The sequence below is a fragment of the Triturus cristatus genome, chromosome 8 (genome assembly GCF_964204655.1).
Source record: "Triturus cristatus chromosome 8, aTriCri1.1, whole genome shotgun sequence".
Taxonomy (NCBI): domain Eukaryota; kingdom Metazoa; phylum Chordata; class Amphibia; order Caudata; family Salamandridae; genus Triturus; species Triturus cristatus.
This window is the reverse complement of record NC_140591.1, coordinates 1,224,484,889-1,224,504,944: the sequence shown is the minus strand read 5'-3', so window position 1 is coordinate 1,224,504,944 and position 20,056 is coordinate 1,224,484,889. Positions and strand designations below refer to the sequence as shown.

Below are 20,056 nucleotides of genomic sequence, written 5' to 3'. Positions count from 1 at the left end.
GCCATAGATTTTTACTGACGGGGGTTTACATGTTTAAATGAGCCAGTGAACTTGTGGGGTTTCACATCCAATTCAAAATCACACAGATTCACCGTAGAGACAAATCTATCCTTTAAAGAACACGTTGTCAAACCAACAAAGACAATATGGTACCAGCTCTCCCTACTGAGGACTGCAGAACCATTCTTCCTTGAAACCAACTTGAAATCAACAACTGAAGCCTTAATACCCCACTCCTGAACCAATGCAAGACCTTGTTCTATAGTCTCTTCCACTCTACACTGATCCCATTGAAAGGCATCTAAAATGCCACAGCACATCATCAAAGACTTAAGGAGGTTCAGCCATATCTATCCCACACTGACGGAACTGCACAGGATCCCCCTTGAAGCTCTCACCTTCTTCATGACCATCTGCATCATTTACAATGAACCGTAAAGAAGTACCCCTCTAGAATAAGCTGAGAAATAAAGGCATTCTAGGCTGACAATGCCATCACAGAAGCTAGGACATCTCAACAACAAAAAAGAAAGGCTTGAAGGCAAGCAGGCTCCATCAATGCTCCCTCAAGGTGAAACAGCATCCTGACCAACATTAAAACTGGCACCCCACCTGTAATTCAGAAAGTATCTAAGGTCCCACCTCTTCAGAGAACAATCCATCTTGAAATTATGGAAATGTCCACCCATGATTCTACAGACTCACAACAAATGATCCAGAATACTCTTAGGATCCTGACCTTGTTTGGCACTCCATAGCTCTCTCACTAGGTTTGCAACACCCACATATCAGTAGGAAAGTAGCCCACAGAAAAGGTAGGGTCCCACTTGCAATGGACTAGGTAATTTCAAAGCCCAACAGCCTTCTTTCAGAAGTAGGCACATTAGCGACTCAAATTACTTCAAATCACTATCAAAAGGTTGTCTGATACAATTCTGAGTGTCAGTTCTTGCCGGAAGGCTTTTTCCCTCATTTTCCAAGACACATGTTGATAATGAGATTGATAGTTAGGAAGGGACGTCCTAGTAGGAGTATTTGCAGGGTGCAAACTATGCCATAGGTTGGTGGCTATTATTAAATCACCCAGAAACTACCACACCCAATCACTCCTTCTCTTACGCCAGAAATATGACTCATTTCCTTTGGAGAGTGCCTTCTAATAAGTCAATGTACATTGAAAGTACATAGGAAGGGGAAATGGTTCTGACATCAGATTACTTTCTCAGTTACATCCTCTGCTTCTTTGCCTATCTCACACCCCATGAAAAGTACAAGAATCATCACCTTTCCCTGCCATCAATCACCAGTTCCCATGATGTGCTGGATGAGCCAAGAAGTCTAGGGTTGACTTCTGTATGATTAAAGAATGCAGAAGGGAGACTGACTCCTACCAAAAACAAAAACACAAGATAAGCTTATTCCCTCTTCCCTTGTCAGATCAGTAGCCATAATGTGTCCTTCTGAGAGAAGTGGGATGGTCAACCTGGAGCATTTGTACTATGTAAATACATTACATCTCCCAGTCAGAAAGTTACATTCAGTGTATCCATTATGAGTTAAAAAATAAATTAATCTAGTTTTAACTCTTGCCTCTTAAAAAAGAAATATCAAAGATATTTTCCTCAACTCAGGTTCCCCGAGTATACACGTCTTCATTGAGGCTAAAGATCATCAGCTGCCACCATCATAGAATTATGCATTCTTTGAAATAATTACATGTTGCATTTGAGGTGAGGCAGCTGTAGGCTGTGATGGCAGTCTTTCATACATATGATGTGGTACTCTCATTGTTGGGGATAGCTACTCTCAAGCCTCCATGTCATAATTGGTACATTAGTAACCATGTTACCTGTCTTTTACTGTCAATTAGGACAGTTTTATTATTTTCAGAGCTAGCTGCAGCTGTTTGGCCTTTCAGAGTGTGGCAGTCCAGTCTGAAATTACGGGGGCTGTTAAGAACAGCTGAAGGGGTAATTATTTTCAAATAGTGCAGACATCATTGAGGGTTGCTCAGTGATCTTATGAGACAGCAGAGCAAACATACAACAATAGTAAAATATTCTGGTGTCCAAACAAAGCGAAAAATGGGTGCAAAACATGCAACGCTGAATCAGTAAGACCTTACAACACTATTCAATTAGAGGTTATATGAATTACCAATGTACTCTATGTTCAATATATGGTACAGAGAGATAAAAGTATTTATCAAGAATCAAATGTGCCGAAGCTAAGATTAAAAAAGAGGTGTCCGGGTTTCTGGGCCTAAATCACACCTTCTTCACATGATAATATTGATTTCATTAGTTGTAAAGTGCTTTATAATGTATGGGAACCTAGAACTAAAGTAGAAACTCTGACTTTAATTTTTTTATTACAATCGAGCTACAACATCTCTTATCCACTGTCATTAGAAAAGGATGTAGGGAGGGCAGAGCTAGGCCTTGGAGAAGAGGGCCATGTTTCTGTAAAGCTCTCTTGTGACTTGCTGCATCTAGACTTCTATTGATTGACAGAGATCAGGGAAAGTTGCCTTGCACAGTCAACATGTCAACTAGGGAGCGTGTGCGCCTCCTGTCACAATCGTTAACTCTGGGGCTCTGGATTTATGCTCCCTACAACAGAGGAAGTGGACACCCCTACTCCCTGGCTTTGTAACACTGATCCTGAATGTGCCACAGAAATCATGACAGCGCAGAGTGGTCCAACACTGCAGGTTTGAGAGGGGAGGTGGTAGCACATTTTGGGGTAAACATGTATTCCTAAAAGCACCCTGTCATGCTGTGCTGCTGCAGGGCTGATGGTACACGCAACTGTTCCCTCCAGGGCTGGTGAAGATCTAATGGCAACTTGGCAACTAGCACTTCTTCTGGAAATAACAGCTGGCACTTTAAGGAAGCACTCAATGACCTGAACACCCACCAAGAAGCCTACTTTACACCATGGCAGTGTCCCTGGATACACTATTAATACTAGGCCACCCTGAAGCCATATTTTTTCCCAGTTGTCAATAATTATAGGAAAACTATGAAGCACACACATAGCACCAGAAGCATGCGACAACCAGCAGGCTGTAAGAATAAAAGTGTCATGAAGAGAACTCTTGTCTCTAAGCATAACAACCTTGGCCTGCCATGTACATGAGATATACCAACAAACACTAGGCCCCCACCATTCCACGACCAAGAGATACAAGCTCTGATGATCACTATTGCCTTCAGACAGGCATGCCATTATCAGCTGTTGACCCTTGCTAAGCAAAAGGGCATTGAGATCTATCATTGAAGACTCTTCCATATTTGGACCACACCATCTGAAGACCACCTTGACATGGCCCTCTCTTCAACATACATTTGAGAGAGCCTTAATACATTCCCCGTCAATAGGATCAAGCCATTGCCCAAAAAGCATAAAAGACTACTACTGTTGAAGGAGACAGTGGTGTGGCCCAGACTCCTACAATGTAAAAAATGAATATCCGGGAACGCACTTTTAAGGCTGTCATGAAGAAGATCACTGTGGTAGGCTCCTCCTGGGCACAATGGAGAATAAACAAATGGATCATATTGGTTGAAATTAAGGGGCTTATTTACAAGCCCCTTGCGCCACCTATGTGTCACTTTTTATATGAGAAAAAGTGATATACCTGTGGCGCAAGGGGATTGTGAATAACGCCTTTAGTCTACAAGGGCAGACATTAGTTCTTTTCATGCACTTCTTGAATCCACCAACAAGCAGATCAACACACTAGAGGGTTTCATACATAACATGCCCAACTGGGATCAAGATATAAAGCACCTTTAAAGAAAGGTCACAGACCTTGAAGATAGTTCCAAGAAAAGTTAACATGTGGTTTTATAGTATACCAGATGGAATTGAGAAACACAACATGTTCGCATGGGACATGCATGGGACAGTGGTCTCTTTGACATATGGTTACTGTAACACCCTACTGATAAGGAATACACATAACTCTCCCGGGCACACAGCACCTCTTCTCACATTGATTTTTTCCTGACATTTGGCACTGTATTTCAGACCATTGCTACAGGGGAAATTATGGGCAGTGGTCTCTAATTACAATCAGATAGATTTGGGCAGAGTGAGACATTTCTGCAAAGGAACACATCTAACGTTAGGATGGCGGAAAACAAGTCTTTAAGTCTCATGATAAAACATACATCAACAATTATGATGGCTCAGTGCCACTGGCACAAGGCCTCTGGGCAGCCGTAAATACCACCTGGAGAAGCATGCTAATAATGGAATCTGGCCTGGATATAAAGGGGAATGAAAATAAACCATTCCAACATGAACATTCTAATAAGGAGCTCACTTCACACCAAAGGTGTGGCCCCTCCTATGACCAGGTTTTTTTTTTATAATTCTTTTTATTAACAGCTTGAATCAACGTCACAAGGCAAATCACAATACAAATCATTTTGCAGTCTCGTACCCCCACTCATATGTGAAGTCCATATATACATGCATGTGAGGTTTAAGCTCAGATTTTATCCTCCTGTCTACCTTTGATCATTATGAGTTGGTAGTTTGAGCAGAGTACAGATGTTCCCTCTATATTCATTCCAGTCCTGCCACACTCAAATCCACTTTTTCGGACATCCCCTGGCTATGTATACAGTTTTTTCACGGAACATACACCTGTCCATATCCTTCTTTCAGACCGATACTGTAGGTGCCTGTGTTGCCCCCCAATTCTGTGCAATATTACGTTTCGCTATCATCAGTCCCAAAGTGACCCAGGTGATGCGTGTGCAATTTAAGTCAGTGGGTTCGCACACATTTAGGAGGCACTTTTTGCTTCTACAGTGATGTCTTGTGGAAGCACCTCGCTCATTACGTCGTGTACCTTCCTCCAGTATCTCTGTATGTGTGTGCATTCCAATAGTATATGGAGAAATGTTCCCTCTGTGCCACAGCCACTTCTACATGCGCTATCGCCTGCCCTCCCTATACGTACCAGACCCGGCCCCGTGATGTATATACGGTGTAGGACCTTAGCTGCACCAGCCTCAGCCTGGCGGCTATAGCCACTTCACGTGGTGAGGTGATAGCTATCGCCCAATTTTCATCATCCAGTATTATGCCATCCCTTTCCCTTTTTTCCCGGAGCTTCAGGAGGGGTTCGCCGGAGTGGTTCACTAGCTTTTTGTAGGTAAGCGAAATGGCCTTCGTTGGCAGATGGCCGTCCAAAATACGGTCCTCCAAGGGGGAGGTCTCCGGAGGGGTTACACCCTTTTGGAGACAAGACTGCAGTGCATGACGCACCTGCATGTACCGAAAGTATTCTGTAGGGGCTAGGTCATACTCCTGTTGCAAGGCGGGAAACGATTTAACCTCCCCCTTCACCCAGAGATCTAAAATTTTTGAAATACCTATAAGGTCCCACTTGTCAAAGACTCGAGTAGACCATAGATTTCCGAACAGTTCAGAGTCCCACAGCAGGGTGGCCAATGTCGCCCTTCGGTCCCAACCCAGGCTTCTGTTAGCTGCCAGCCATATTTGCACAAAGTGTCTCTTGGGCCCGGTCAGGTGGCGCCTCCCCGCTACAGAGTAAAGCGCTCGAAAGTTTCCCCCTGGTAGCAGCCACCGATCCATAGCGTAACCCGGGTCATTGGCTTGTCTGTACGTACCATGATTAATGGCGGCCAAGTGTGCTGCCCAGTAGTATTTTTTTAGGTCAGGAAGGCCGATTCCACCATCGTACCAGGTAAGATTCAATTTGGGCAGTGCTATGCGGGGCTTCCCGCTCCATAGCAAGCTCCGTAGCAGGCTTTCAATTTAATCAAAATAACTTGCGGTGACAAGGTCTTGCGAATTCTGCAACACGTAGAGAAACCGGGGGAGGGACATCGTTTTGAATAAAGATGCTCTTCCTAACAGCGAGAGCGGAAACGCCTTCCAGCGTTCCAAGTCACTCCTGAGTCTCCGTAGGGGTGGGAGCAGGTTATGAGCATACCTACTAGAGGGGTCAGCTGTGATATAAATACCAAGGTATTTGAAGCCCTGTGTGGTAATCTGTATCGGACAGTCCCTAGGTAAGCCTGCAAGTCGCCCCCGAAGAACATACAGCATAGACTTAGCCCAGTTGATCGAGTATCCCGAGTACCTGCCGAAAACGGCAAAGATGTCTAGTACCGCAATCAGGGCGGCTTTAGGAGAAGGTAGAAACAGCAGTACATCGTCAGCATATAACGATATTCTGTCCTCCCACGTATCCACCCATCTAAGTCCTTTTATTAACGGATCTCTCCTTACCCAGTACGCTAAAGGCTCCAGGGCCAGAGCAAAGATGAGGGGGTTCCGCTGCTCTGACTAAAGACCTCGGACTTTTTATTATTAACCACAACTTGGGCAAGCGGTTTCGAGTAAAGGAGCTGCACCCACTGAATGAACTGGGGCCCAAACCCCATTTTCTGGAGGACTGCGAAGAGATATGGCCATTCGAGCATGTCGAACGCCATAGTAGCGTCTAGCGAAACTAGTATCGCCTCTTCCTGGATCGTTGTTGCTCTCCCCATTACTCCGTGTACTCTGCGTAAATTCAGGGCAGTGTTCCGCTGGGGCATGAAGCCGGATAGGTTTGGATGTACCAAATTGTTAATTAATTTGATCAGACGGGGGCCAGGAGCTTAGCCAAAATCTTGGGTTCAGCGTTAAGCAAAGAGATCGGCCTATAAGAGGCGCAATTTGTGCGGGTCTTACCTTCTTTATGAATCACAACTAAATTGGCCAGCCTCTGATCGCATGGCAATTCCCCTCGCTCTGTACTTTCCTCGAACATCCTACGCAAATGAGGGGCAAGGATGTCTTGTCTGAGTTTATATAGCTCAATCGGCAGACCATTGGGTCCTGACGCCTTCCCAGATTTGAGGCTTCTGACTGCCTGCGCAATCTCATCTGCTGTAAGTGCCCCTTCCAAATACTCTAACTCAGGGAGGTGAGTTTTGGTAGTGTGATGTCTTGTAGGAGATTGCGAGAGTCCTGTAGTGTATATGAGTTTGGGGAAGAGTATACCTGTTTAAAAATGGAGAGCAAATAATTTGCGATATCTTGGGGTTCAGTAAGTGTAGCACCCGACTTGTCCGTGATATCTGGCACCAGTCTTCTCGTGAGCCTTCTTTTGTCTAACCAAGCAATCAATTTCCCGTCTTTGTCCCCTTGATCGTATACTCTTCCCAGCGTCTCTCTACCCAGTTCTTTGGCCTTGTTCGATACTAGGGCTTTGTAGCTGTCCCTCTTCAATTGTAGGATGTGAAGGGTATCGGGGTTCGGTCCCTCACCTATTTCCTCCTCCAAGCAGAATATTTCATCCTCTAGTGCCTCCTTCTCCCGAAACTTTCTCCTTTCACACCCCTGCTATTTGGGAAAGTGCTTGGCCTCGTATCACTGTTTTAAATGCTTCCCACAAGGTCTGGTGGGAGCGTACAGAGCCTTCGTTATCTTGAAAGTACTGTTCAATTGAGGTTTGCAGAGCCTCTCGTAACCCTGGGTTTCGGAGGTGCCAAGGGTTTATTGGCACTACTCTGCCCACTCTATGCTGGCCTATCTACATATGGGCCCACAGTGGTGAATGATCTGAAATACCCCGTGCCATGTGTCTGATTTTCCGTATGTGTGTCAGGTGGTCCGGGGGGACCAGCAAGTAATCTATCCTGGATTGGCTGTTGTGAGTGCCCAAGTGAAATGTGAATTGAGTTGTGTCTGGATGAAATGCCCGCCATGTATCCTGCAATCCTAGAGCCGCCAGAAAATACGGGAGCCAGCTGTTAGCTGGACGGAGGTCTCTCGGTGGATGCCGGTCTTGGGTACCACTGACCACTGCATTAAGATCCCCTCCCACTACCAGGAGCCCCTCCGGTATTGTCAATAGAATGGACCCCAAGTCCTTGAAGGCAAGGCCCTGCAGACCCAGCGGCACAAACACCGACATGAGGGTCAACACTTTCCCCTCCCATTGCCCGGTGATGCCTATGTATCTCCCCCCTGTGTCAACCCATGCGGACTTCACCATCATAGGAAAGGAGTTCTTCAACAGGATCCCCGTGCCTCTCGACCCCGAGGTGAAGCCCGAGTGTGCCACTAGAGTGTATCCCCAGTGATTGAGGGCCTTATACGTGTTTCCCACCAGGTGAGTTTCCTGCAGCAATACTACGTCTGGTGCATGTCTCCTAATATACTGCATTACCATTGTTCTCTTCACTTTATCTCCCAAACCATTTACATTCCAACTCATCAATTTAAATTCTTTATCAAAATGCATGTTCCTAAACAGTTACGTGACCTCCACATTCCCGCGCTGTCGGACTGCCATGACCCGCTGATTCAATAAAAACCTACAACTTTTCCTCAACCCCACCCAACTCCCCCCCCTCCCTGCTCCCCTGCACTCTGGGCTCGGAACTGCCCATAACTATCACAATGCAGAGTGCCTGTCGTCCGTGAAACAAACTAAATGAAGAAAATTGGGGGAACAACATCCCACCGCCCTCTCCCCCCGATACGCTTCAATCCGTTATTTCCCCCTGAGTCAGTTCACCTCAAACTTATATTCTGTTCCACAATTCTTTCGTACGTGAGCCCTGGAAGTCTATACAGAACCCAAATTCTGTCAACTAGTTAGGTCGCTTATAAGACAACTAAATTCCCTTTACATCTCCTAGTCTCTCTGGGAGCTATGATCCGACGCATCTTTCCATCCGTTCAGTCACTCGCCCGCCTCCTCCGGTGCCTCAAAGAATCTAGTTTTTCCACCTGCCTACACACTCAGGCAGGCCGGGAACAACATTGCATATTTAAGTCCTTTATCTCTCAGTAACTTCTTGACTCCCAAGAACGACCTGCGTTGTCTCTGCACTATCTGGGTGAAATCTGGAAAAAATCTCACCACCGAGTTCTCTAATTGAATGGGCGGGGCCACTCTAGCTGACTGTAAAATTACATCCCTGTCTCGATAGTTTAGGAGTCTAGCCAGTATAGGGCGGGGGAGCTCCGGGCTTCGGTCGTACCCCTGGCACCCTGTGTGCTGTCTCCACGACAAACATGTTAGACAGGTCCTTAGGTTGCAGTTGTTTGGTAATCAGGTCTTCCACAAAGAGGTCCACCGCCTGCCCCTCTACTTTTTCTTGCACACCAAGGATGCATACGTTGTTACGTTGGCTGCGACCCTCGTACTCGTATAGTTTGCCCTCAGCGAACTTACGGAATGCTTACAATTCCCGAACTTCAGTCTGTAACTGGCTAGTATCCTCTACCAGGCTAGTGGTGGTTAGTTCGAGCTGCTTAACCTTCTCCCTATTTGTAGCCAAGTCTGCTCTGACTAACATGACCTCAGAGGAGATGGCGTCCATCCTCTGTTCCAGGGACGAACGGATCCCCCAATGGCGTCCAGTACATCTTTCAGAGTGTGCTCAGTGGTTCCTTCGTTTGGCCCTCCCAGCGACTTATCCTTTGGTAGGTGTTGTTCTGTAGTGGCAGCCTTTGAACAGGTATATCATTCCAATTTGTTTGTTTGGGTGTTTTTGGGGCCCTTGGCATTAGACATATCTGCGGTGCAGGGGACGTGACACCTTTTGTCGGGTTAAGTGTCTATTTGCAGTTGTTGAAACTATGGGAGCAACTTCACATGCCGTGGTGTATCACACCCACCAGGTCCTCATTACAGGCTCACTCTTGCAAGATGGACTCCAGAGGGTGCCCTGATCCCCCTTTGTTCCCCGCCAGTTGCTCCTTTGAGTAGGTTGTCAGCAAAGTTAATGTCGCTCTTGACAAGTCTCCTGTCTGATCGCAGTTTCCCCTATCCTTGGAGGCCAGTCTAATACAGCAACAGGTTCCTAGCCCAAGTAACATCTTTTAAATGGGAGGCCTTCCTCTGTGTCTGTGCTACGCCACGTTAGTGATTGGACCTCGCCCTGCGGGGGTTATTATGCCATGTGCCCCATCTGCAATGTTCGAGATGGCCCGCGCTGGGGGCGTCTTTCAATGTTTGCGCACATTGCTTAAATCCCCCGGTGGTTCCCCCTCGTCCAGACAGAGTTACTGTAGGCCCGAGGGCCGCGCTTGTCCAGCTCCTCACCCGATTCCCAGGTGCCACTCACCCCGTCTCGCAGGTCCCGTCGTCCGAGGAACCACCGCGGATCCCTCGCAGATGTATGCCTCCCTCCTGGACACGGCCCATCCTCGGCCCTCCTTCAACCTTTAGCTGTGCCTCGATGCAGCTGGTCGATCCAGTGGACTCACCTCGTACCTCGCTCCGGGTATGCCCCTGCGTCTGTTGTGTTTCTCGCAGCGTCAGGGCAGCGGTCCTTCCGATTCCCGTCCCCGGCCTCCGCCGGTCAGCAGCTCCATTTCTTGTCAGTGTGAGCTCCGACGCCAGGGGTCTGCTACACTCGCCGGCTCGCCTCGCTTCTACTGGTGCAGGGGGTAGCTCCCTTCACGATGTATAATGGTCAGCAATCTGCCAGTGGTAAGGCTCTAGGTAGCTTCAAGGCGTCCACCGTTCGCTGCCTCACCATGACGGGCCGCCACCGCACTCGAGTCCCAGGCTTTCTTCGCCGAGCATGCCAGGATTGGGCGCCACCTTATCTACAGTTCCTCCGGTCACTGCGGATGGATCCTGGTTCTAAGTGTTCCGCAGGGCTTCCAGAAGCCGATTCTGGCCTCAGGCCATGGATCTATTTGTCGGATATGTGCGGGGAGAGAAGGCGGGGCACGGAGAGCTTCTACCTGCGGCCATCTAAGAACACCTCTTGGCCACGCCCCCAATATGACCAGGTTTTTGATCTTGTAAGAGATACATTTTAATTGAGTACCCTCTTTAATGATGTTGGAGAGGAAATTTAATTTAAGCTTTAGATACCTGAGAAAACCTATTATAACACTTCTGAGAGAAAAACTGATAAACGTGCTCAAACTACACCTTTTAGAAAAGATGACAAAAACAAGTGAATTATAGTAACAGCTTCATAAAAGCAAATAGAAAGAGTGCAGCCTAGATGATATTATTCGTATAAATAATATAGATTGTATTCTATTAACGTGTGCTAGAAAACGTGTAAATACTGAAATCTCATGGAGCTTATCTCTAGATATACTTTATTATCATTCATATGTGTGTGTAGTAGTTAACCCCTTCACCGTGGCGTGTATTCCGCCGCGGCGCTGGGGGGGTTTTCGGTGAGCGCGGTGCCGCTGTGCTCATGACGGAACCACGCCGTCATGAGTCACGGGCGAGCTGTGCTCATGACGGAGTGGTTCCGTCACGGCGCCGCCCACTTACGTTACACGCCCGCACAGGCGGGGAAAAGGCGCCGCGTGGGCGGAGCGGCCGCCAACGGCCGCAGCATGACGGAACCACTCCGTCATGGGAACAGCGCGACCGTGGCTCATGACGGAGTGGTTCCGTCATGAGCAGGGAAGGGGTTAATCATCACAATTTAACCTGAATATGTTTACAAATTCAATTAAATGTACCTTTCTTGTGTAAACGTGTGCAGTGCACCGAAATGAAGACACAAAAGTAGGTGCCACACATTTCTAATTAATGATGTCTTCATGAAACTTTCATTGATTGTATTCTATACCTGTACTAATAGCACACACACAGAATGAGTCTAATACATTAAGATTTAAAATATATTTACCCGTTAGTACATTTTAAAATGTAGTAGTCTGTTATACTGACACATATTATTTGTGCACCATGCTAAATGATTTCCAGTGCACCAAAGTAATACTAGAATAATTATATTTTCATATTTCTTAGAATTGTATGCGTAATAATTCCATATTTTTCACGTTATATTAGCGTGATTTAAATTAGGCCAAACTGAATATGTGATGTTTCTTGCCTTGCGTGATCTACTGCTCGAGAGAGAATTCCTCAGTATAACAAAATAACGTAAACAGTGTTTTCTTTCCTAAGTTCACATGAACTGAATAAGATGATTTGTTAATTTTATTGATACAATACTGTCCAGCTGCCTGGGAAACATGTCCATTGAACTTGTTTATGTGCTCTTGCTAAAGGAGCATTCTTCTAATGTTTCACACACTGGATTGCTTAAGGACTGCACACTTGTCCTACCTATTTCTCTACAATTTGTGTCGTCTTTATGTCACCTGACACTTGTCCTATAAGCACTGACCAATGTACTGAGTGGTCTGACCAGATGAGGTGATCCTGGGAGGTGTCACCCCCGGAACCTTAAGATTATATAACATTGTTCAATTTAGTGGACGGGGGAGTTGGGGAGCAGTTGTTGGAGTTGGATGGTGACAGATTTGCTGCTCAATATTTCTGTTGCGGACTCACCTGACATCCTTTATGAACTGATGCATACTCTTTGTGCACTCAGGTGGGCAATTACCATGTCGTTCAGACTCCCGTCCGCCCAAAACCGACGCGGAAATGAGACCGGCCGACCTCAGGTCGGCAATCCCGAACACCTTCTCTCGATGTGACCGAACATTGTTCGGTCGAATACTCCTATTCCCCTATGGGGTTACGGCTATAAACTGTTTGTAACACAAGCTCCCATAGGGGCATTGGAGTCTGTGTTCATCCCTACATGGTGTCGGGATGAAGAGGGGGGCACCATAGGTGCCCCCTCGGCCTCCAAATGAAGGCCACAGAGGCAAGGGGGCCTTGCTAGGGGCCCCCATAATCGCTTTCCATGCCCGGCATGTACAGCCTGCCGGAGACCGAGTATCGTAATCCCAAGAGCAAAAGGCTGCCCTTTGGGATTATGGGCCGGCCTCCTTTAGCCCGTCAGACGCCAGCCATAATGACCAGCTGGTGTAATTTCTGACACCAGCATTGTAATGCAGCGGTCAGATATTAAACCGAGATGCGACCCGGGAAGGTTTCCGGGCTGCATCATAATAAGTCCGTTAGAGGTCCCTTCCTTCTTGGGAGACTGCTTGAACAGGCATATTTCATGTCCTTTCCTGATCTCTCGAGCTTTGCCATCTCAATTCAATGCCATATTAGATTTTAATTAAAACTATCTTTAACCTGAATTATTGATGCACTCAGTTACTTTAAATCTTGATCAACTAAACCAAATCACTATAACGAGTCAGAGATCATGATTGCCTCTCTTTAAATGGGTGTGAAATCCCTAATTTGGGAACTAATGACCAGAGAAGATGATATCATAGGGGTCTCTGAAAATCAAATACTAATGCTGTTATTCCGTATAGCTTTAACTGAGCTCTTATTGTGTATAATTTTTGCTCACCTGCTCTTCCACAGGAGATCTGGGCTTGCTGTGATAATCTTTTATCTTTATAGTATTGTTTTGAGAGTAATCTATAAGAGTTTGATTTCTAGTTTGTATCTCAGTTATCCAATTCTTGGTCTTTGTTGGATGACTCTTGGGACCCTTTATGTCCAACCCATCTCGGCACAAAACAAGATCCATTGACGGGCCAGGAGAGTCAGACAGAGATCTGAGGCTCTAACAGGGTAACTAAAAACAAGTTTTGTATGGGCCTAGTAACACTACAGCACTTATAAAGTTGAATAAGCATTAACCCACCTTAAACTGCAACAATATGAAAAAAGAGGAAAATGGGTGTCTTCTGGCTGCTCAGATGAATGCAAAAGAAAAGCTGACATCTATTCTGTCATTTTTGATGACCAATGACACATACACGTCCAGTGGAGGTAGTGGAGATATTTGATTCATACCATAATACGCTGAATCATTATGATCACATAGACACTAACATGTTAGAAGAGAGTTTATTTGCCCACTTCCCTAATCCAACACTCATTGATGAGGGAGAGTCATTTTAGAGGGCGAGATTAGTGAATGATAAATTGAAGCAGTAATCACTATTCTTCCATATAATATATCTCTAGGAGAAGATGGTTTTCCTTAAGAGTTTGATAAAATAGGGAAGCCTTTATTTGTGAAATTTCTCTCTATGCAACCTTTTGGTATCCTTAAACTAAAGGCACTTTTCACACCTCCTCTAGCAAAGCCCTTAACAACATAATCCCCAAACCGGAAAGAGATTCTTTGCTATGTGCAAATTGTCATCCCAGCACCTTGATAAGCATGGAAGTGAAAGCCCTTGCAAAAGTATTAGCGAACACACTAAAGGAACTTAAACCATCTCTCATTTATGACTGCCAAGGAGTCTTTGTTCTAGGGAGAACATCTAGACATCACAAGTGAACACTGTCCCACATACTACGGCAGAGTCGGGAATCAAAGAATAAGGAGGTTGTCCATTCACTGTACACGGAGAAAGCATTTGACCACAGCAAGTTGGGATACCTCTCCAGGATCTTGCACTACTGTCACTTGGGCACAAGATTTATAAAAAAGATATAGTAGCTTTACACCTCCCTACAAGCTCAAGTGTCTTGTGGAGGGATCCTACCAGGACCCTTTAATATTTACAAATGAACCCAATAGGGCTACCCATTGGCTTTGTTATTTGTTTTGCTCTCATTAAAGCCATTGCCTATTGCCGTGCAAAAATCACAGGAGATACAATTCAGGAGAAAGACTTCCATGCTGACACAATGACTCGAGAAGCTACGGTCCCTGCACGCAGATACTCCAGTACGCAGTGGTCTGACATCCCTTGCCGGGAGCCCAACTTGAGACCAAGACAGGGTCCTATGCTATCTCACATCATGTAATGGGGTTGGCTCTTTCCTAGGGGGATTCTTGGCAACCGACCTACATTCATGCTAGGTACATTTAGGTACATCTAGTTAGGGGTTTGCATCATAGAAGTAAGCATTATTACTGTCATGATCCATATGCCTGCACATTTTCATTGTTTTAGTACTACAGTAGAATTCTACCTTTTCTTTACTCAGTTAGTGCTAATAACCATATAATGTTTTCCTGTCTCATGGTTGTTGCAGTACACGTATTTTACACTAGAGTGACGCTGGTTCAATAAATGCTTATTGAAGGATAGGATAGGCAAAATCCAAGGCATTATTTCACACTGATTACATTTTGTTGCCATTACAAGCTCATCAACATCGATCCCTGCACTTGCATCATTAATCAATGGCTTTTTAACTTACTCTCTTACATGAAATAACCTTTAATACAATGACCTGAGAACCTAGATACGCTAATTATACAGATGCACAACAGTTTTTGTAGATGGCTCTATTGTTCTAGATCATCAAAATGGTTGTGATGCTCCATCAACTATGCTATTGGTAGGTTACCCATGATGAATCAAGTCCATATGCTCTAGCTAATTGATCAGGCCAGTAGTACATTAAACTCGAATGGGGACATGCCTCCAATATGACGTCTGAAACTGTATGCAGACACATACTCAGGAGGACTCAGACTTCCTCATATGGATTCCTATTACGTGGCCACTGCACACCTCCAACAGAGACTTCAGACCATAGAGAACGCTGGAGCCAGACTCATCCTCTGTCTTCCATGACAAACCTACATCACAACCCATCTCAGGGAACTCCACTGACTCACCTTACAGAATAGATGCCAATTCAAGCTGCTGACCCACGCACACAAGGCTCTACACAGCCAAGGACCAGCCTACACTAACCACCACCTGAACTTTCACAAACCATAGAGAAGACTACACTTCGCCCCCCCTTTCACTTGCCCATACTCCCCGTATCTAGAAGTGGAGGATGTTCCTTCTCCCACATTGCAACAAGGACCTGGAACAGTATCTCTAAACACCTCCGGATCATCACCTCACTTCTGGAATTCGAATGGCCCTCAAGACCTGTCTGTTCGAATAAGCCTACAGGACTTGCAAGAGCCTGGATACCCTAAGGTGATTAACCGCGTTTTTTAAATCCTGATTGATTGACTGATTACATTAAATAGTGAGACCCACCCCTTTCAGTGAAAAGATCAAAAGAAGCCACCTATATGACATATCTGGAACACCAGTCTTCTATTCGGTCATGATGTCTCAGGCCATGCTACTTGAACCAAAGCTTGACTTTACACTCAGGGTGTAGCACTTTGTACACAGAAGGATGAGATTATACCGATTGGAAAATTCGCAGGGACAGCTCTGGAATGACGTAGTCAAGAACATTGGGGACAAGCGTATACACTGGTCAAAATGGGCCTTTAGGGCCTTTATGTTGTAGACCATGTGATATCTGCTGATTCTATTCACCCATTTATTGACCTACAGACAGACTAAAGATGTGGGAGAGTTCAGGTCGGGAAGTGCATGCAACTTCCATGCTGTGTGACAAGCAGCAAAGGCCAAACCTTCGTGCCTCGTCCTGAGTCACCTTCCCATTGATACATTAGGGTATGAGGGCACATAAAACAGTAATTTGTTTATTTATACTTGATCACTGGGGAGGTTTCTCTCGGATAACTGTGTGAATTGAGACGAAAGGGACAATCTACACTAAATCATGCCAACTGAAAGAAACACTAGTGCAAACTAATGGAACAATGTGACAGAAGCTTCAGAGTTGCCAGGCTGAAATTCAGCTGCTACAATGTGCTGCATGACTGGTACTGACGCCTGTGAAACACGGTTGCCAGGAATAAGCAGGGACTCAATTTGCTGGAGATGAGTAAACAGATGCTGATCTTGCACACATATTATGGCCTGGCTAGTACATAATTGTCTCTCTAATGGAGCATGATCTGGTGCAGCCATAGTGGTTCCGGGGAAAGACCAATCCAAGCTTCAAAGACACTTTCCCTCCTATGTGACACACTAGATGTACAAAGGTCCAACACACACTATTGGAGAAGGGTCTCGCCGCTCTTATCAGTTGTGAAGATACATATTCTTTGGCACTGGAAATCAAAAACGGTACCAAACTATGTGCAATGCATACTGGAATTGTACGATACAGCATTATATTAAAAACCGGCTTGCAAGATAAAGGGGACATGTGAAGAAAGAAGAAAAAATGCACAGAAAGAAAAAAAGAAGTGCAGAAAGAAGCAACAGAAGTCCTCAAAGATGAAGAAAAGTGCAGGAAGAAGGATAACGTGCAGAAAGAACAAAAAGAAGAGCAGAAAGAAGCCTTGTTGCAAAATCATCCTGTACCCTCAACTTTTTCAGACGGATACTGGTGGTAACTGAGTCTGACTAACCAGTCCTAGAGCCAGTGCTATGTTAAAAGACACTTAGAATACAGTGAAAACACCTATATACACTAGGGAACATTATGCGTTGGGGTCCCCCTGTGATTAGCATGACCTCCTCTGTAAGCCCCTAGTATATAATAGGGCAGGGGGATTAAAACTACCTCTTAAAACAGGCCACAGGGCATTTTTGCACACGTTAACTCAGGCCCCGTCCCCTCCCTTCACCACTGTGTAAACACGCCCTGTGTCCGTTTTTAGTTGGGAGATTAAGTTCATTTGAATCCTGAGGGTCCCTAGGGTCCAACTAGCCCACTAGGTACCTCCAGTAAGTGCCACAGAGCTGCGTTGCAGAGAGGTGTAAAAAGTGGCACGGCCTGGACCACCTCTCTGCAATGCAGCTCAGTGGCGCTTACTGGAAGCACTTGGTGGGCTAGTTAGCCCCCAGGGGCCCTCAGTATTGAAGGGAAATTATATCCCCAATTTAAAACGTGCCATAGTGCGTGTTTGCACACGTCACCTCAGGCCCCGTCCCCTCCCTTCACCACTGTGTAAACGCGCCCTGTGGCTGTTCTAAGTTGAGAGATTAAGTCCCCTTGAATCCTAAGGGTCCCTAGGGTCAAACTAGACCACTAGGTACCTCTAGTAAGCGCCACAGAGCTGCGTTGCAGAGAGGTGTAAAAAGGGGCTTGGCCTCAGAACACCTGTCTGCAGCGCAGCTCCCTGGCGCATACTGGAGATGCCTGTTGGGCTAGTTCGCCCTCAGGGACCCTCAGTATTGAAGAGGAATTAATTCCCCAACTTACAATTCGCCAGGGGGCGCGTTTGCAGAGTGCTGCAAGGAGGGGGCGTGGCCTCCGGCACGATGCCAGTCTTTTATTTGTTTTAATTTTTTAAGAAGGGGGGCTGTGTGGTTCCCCTTCTTATTCTAGTTTATTGGCCCTGATGACCCCATCCCCCAGGGCCTGTCTCCTAATTATATTTTTTTGACCCCAATCCCCAGGGCCGGCCACTGTTTTTTAATATTTTAAAAAAATATATATTTATAGACACACCTAGGACATGCTGGACAAACCGTACGTACCTATCACCATGACGATTTGCGTGATATTCATTAAAAGGCGACTATGCATACAATGAATCCACGTGGAATGTATTTACACCACTAGTGAAGCTCTGACATGTCTGATGCCCTACCGTGCCTAATCCCGGTAGACACCCTTGTCGTATATTTATACAAACATGGGTAGCTATTGACGGGCACATTTAATACACATGCACACCAAGCCATTCAAAGGGGATTCGATAAAAAATCGACCAAAACTATGCAAGAAACCCCCCTCACGGTTAATAAAACACACATCCACTGCCAGATGTGTAATACTTTTTATTTTACTCTCTGGAAAGAGTCACAGCACGCTCCTGGCAGAGCCCAATGCTGTGTTACACCCACCATTGCCTGCTGAGTGCCACACACCTCTGTGTTGTATTCCACTAGCTAGTGCATATGCTATGACACTCTCTAGCCCATGTGCACTGTAACACCACCCCGTGAATATGTCATGCCACACTTGTCTTCGCACGGGTTATATTGCCCCATCTAACGTGCCTTCCTTGATGCCTATGTTATAACGCACAGAGCTATGCCATACATATTACAATCTGGGATCCATATCTTTGTCACAGTGCATATGCAACGTTACACTCCCCAGCACATATTTTATATTACAACTTTAGAGACTAGTTAGGTTACACAACACTGCCCTGTGCATATTACACTCCAAGGCGCATATCGCATAGCACGCGCTAGTGCCTGTGCTATCTCGCACTCTCCAATGAACCTGTAATTGCGCACAATGTATTGCATATTATATTTCACGCCCGGTTCATCTTATATCACACTTTTTGGTGCATAGTTTATACCATACACTATATCTAGTTTTCATTTTCAATCGTGCTCTCAGGACTATGTTCTATATAACACTGTGTTCACCTACCCTTTTCACGGGCATTACATTTTGCGATAGGGGGTGGAGGGTCAGGGGGTGTTTCTGCCAAGTGAGCCCGGAGTCACAGTCACAAACGTCCTCTTCTTCCTGAATAAAAGTGAGATTATGCTGCATACTTGTTCATATTTTAAGTAGTTCGCACAGACACACGTTTTAAGAACAATAAAGTTCCTAATACCCGCCTTCTCTGAACAGTTAGCTTGCTGCCCCATCCCCCTCCTCCCTATCCTCTGTTGTGTGAATCCATGGACTAGCCTCCTCCCTCCTGCCATGCATGGTCTGATGTGCTGCCACTGCCCTCAATTTAGTATGATGTACCAGTCCACTCCTCCTGCCCTCCATTGCCCAATTCTATGCCCCATCATTGACCTCCTGCTTAAACTCTGTGCTTAGCTTGCTGCCCCTATTCTCCTTCCCCCTGCCCTCCAATGTCTTTGTGCATGCCCCTGCTTCATCCTTTTTGCCCACCATGTTCCATGGACCTGCCACTCCTATCTACTCTGAGTGTTCTGTTGAGCTGCCACTCCCCTCCCACCTGCCTACCATTGTCAGATGACTGTAACCTGTCCCTGCCACCTCCACCCTGCCTGTCCACATGCTATGCCCCTATCCTCTTCCTCCTGTCCTACATGGTCCATTGTACTGCCACATCCTTCTGCCCTCCCTGGTCTGTTGTGCTGCAACTGCTCCTCCTGCCTGCCCTGTGCGGTCTGTTGTGAGGCCCCTTCCCCTGAACTTTCTTGTCTGTGCACATGTCCTGACCCTCCCTTCTATTCTCCATCGTCCTTTGTGCATGCCCCTGCACCCTCCTTCTTGCCCATCATAACCATTGTGCTGCCACTAACCCTCCCACTTGCCATGCATGGTCTTCTGTGCTGCCATGGCCCCTCCCACATTCCCTGTGTGGTCAGTTAGCTGCCCCTGACCCCCTCCCACCTT

The 20,056-nt window shown here is 46.1% G+C and overlaps 1 protein-coding gene across 2 annotated transcripts in view; it reads right to left on the bottom strand.

Annotated features, from left to right (window-relative positions):
* The window catches only part of MYO16 (myosin XVI), a 2,357,781-nt gene that overhangs the window by 954,385 nt on the left and 1,383,340 nt on the right, over window positions 1-20,056 (bottom strand). The gene's annotated exons all lie outside the window — the stretch shown is intronic.